This window comes from Salvia miltiorrhiza, chromosome 3 (assembly GCF_028751815.1).
Source record: "Salvia miltiorrhiza cultivar Shanhuang (shh) chromosome 3, IMPLAD_Smil_shh, whole genome shotgun sequence".
In the NCBI taxonomy this organism is placed as follows: domain Eukaryota; kingdom Viridiplantae; phylum Streptophyta; class Magnoliopsida; order Lamiales; family Lamiaceae; genus Salvia; species Salvia miltiorrhiza.
The window spans coordinates 2,953,924-2,956,564 of record NC_080389.1 but is presented as its reverse complement, the minus strand read 5'-3'; positions in this window follow the sequence as shown (position 1 = coordinate 2,956,564).

Genomic DNA, 2,641 nt, shown 5'->3' with positions numbered 1-2,641 from the left:
CGTGTCAAATATTAGTAGATGCGTTGACATGAACGCCCTGAAGATGCACAACATGAAAAGTCACGACTGTCACGTGTTCATGCAAATCCTTCTGCCTGTTGCATTTAAAGAACTTCTTCCTAAGAATGTTTGGGAGGCAATTACAGAGTTAAGTTTCTTCTTCAGAGAATTAACATCCCGCAACGTGGCCATATATGACATGAGAATACTGAGTGAGAAGATAGCTGTTACTCTTTGCAAACTTGAGCGTATCTTCCCGCCTAGTTTATTTGATTCAATGGAGCACCTACCAGTTCATTTGGCAGATGAGGCACGATTGGCTGGTCCAGTGCAATATCGGTGGATGTATCCTTTTGAAAGATATTTGAGGACATTAAAAAATCATATAAAGAACAAAGCCAAGGTTGAGGCGTCCATCGCCAATGCATACTTACATGCAGAAATGTCAACCTTCTCTTCGTTTTACTTTGAAGATCAAATATCTACAAAGTGGATAACTTTGCCTCGCAATATTGAGATGCCCGTTGCTGAAAATGATGATCCTCTTTGTCTCGCCATATTCAAACCTATTGGGCGTTCACTTGGCCGAGGGACGAAGAGATACATGGATGAGCGCGAATGGCATGCTGCACACATGTATATTTTGAGCAATTGTGCAGAGGTTGCAGAGACATATAGCAAGTGAGTATTCTCGTTCAATTTACGTATAAGAAGTGTTCATCATATATAGGTGTTAACATATTTATTTGATTCTTTGTATCCAAGGATCTTCAAGGAGGAAAAACGATATGCAAATCCTTACATGACTGATGCAGAGTTTGAAGTCGCGTTTCACAACGAGTTTATTCTGTGGTTTAACCATTACGTAAGAGACGATAAATTTATGTTAAATATACATTTACTTACTCTAAAATTGGCTAGCAAACTTAAATGATATTTGTGTGAAACAGGTTTGTCGTCCTTGTAACGACGAGTTGAACCCTTATATTAGATCGCTTGCAGCTGGACCATTAAGGGAGATTGAAACATACTCCGGCTATTTCGTGAATGGCTACAGGTTTCACACAACTGATCATGATAGAGAGAGTGCGACTGTGAACAGTGGCGTTTGCATAAAAGGTTCGGTCTATGGTAGTGATAGAGATGTGCTAGACTTTTATGGGCGTCTGCAAGAGGTTTGCGTGCTGGAGTATCCGGGGTATCCAATTAAGCAGACAGTCTTGTTCAACTGTGAATGGTTTGACTTGTCGGCTCAGGGAACTTCTATTGATACAGACTTCAAGTTAGTTTCACTGAACCACACACGAAGATATAAGAAGTATGATCCCTTTGTTTTGGCGAGTCAAGTAGTTCAAGTGTTTTACTGTCCCTATCCCAGTACGAACCAATCAAAGAAAAATTGGTGGTCAGCATGCAAAGTCAACGCAAGATCTAAGGTTGAAGTGTCTACTGCAGCATCTACATCAACATTAGATCAACCATTTCAAGAAGAAGTGGTTACTATTATGCCTACTCACACAAGTGTAGGCATTGAACAACCACTTCTCCTTCATCCCCTCGGTGGAGTCGTTGAGATTGAAGATGACGATGAAGCAGAAGACGATGATTCCCCGTTGACATCTAACGATAGTGATGATGATAGTAGTGATGCTTATGAATAAATGTAAATGCACATTTTGGTTGAATTTGATTGCAAATTTGTTATGTTTGTTTGTTACTGTTAATGTTATGTGTCGCTATATATTTGTTAATTTAATTGTATGCAACAGGCATCATGTCTACCTCTCGAGGTTTGTTGGGATTTGGGAGGCGATATGGCGTTAATGCGCCAGAAGCTACAGCAGATACATCTGATGGGTCTGGGACGCATATTTCTGGGACTCCCGAGACTCCCCAGGCTTCTAGTAGTTCACGGGCTAGAAGGCCTAGGGGCCCTACAGCTGCCGCTATCAGAGAGAGAGAGGTTAAGGCACCTGATGGGAGGACGGTATTTCAGAGGCATCCTGAGACTGGGTAAGTACATTAGTTAAAATTATTGTTTCTCGTACACCATGATTAAATTAATCAATTACTTGTACACAGTGTTTTGTTGGAGCCCACTGGCCTGTCCAAAGCTTGCACGTGCACATTTAAGATGTTTGAAAACCCAGGCGGGTACACATGGAAGTTGACGCCCCCGGCGATGAAGGATAAATTTTTTGATGAATTACAGGTACAATTAAATTTATAATACATATAAATATATCATATTAAATTGTTAAAATGTTTGATATTAAATTAATTCTCTTTCTTTCAACAGAAAGAGTTTACGTGGCAGCCCGATGATGAGCATGACGTGAGGATCATGTGGGAGACAAAAGCCCGCAAAAGGTACTCCGACATGATGAGCGACTACAAGACAACTCTCAAGCAGTGTATCAGCCAAGGGAGAGAGATGTCTAGGCCCGCCTGGATGACTCCCGATTTCTGGACTGGACTCCGGGATTACTGGCATCAGCCCGAGGTTGAGGCTGTTTCAACTCGAGCTCGTGCCAACCGGATGTCCGAGCCCGATGGGGAGGGTACAGGGATCAGTAGGCACGTGGGCGGGTCCCAGTCGACTCGTATCCTGCAGCAGTATATGGTATGTAATTAACAAATA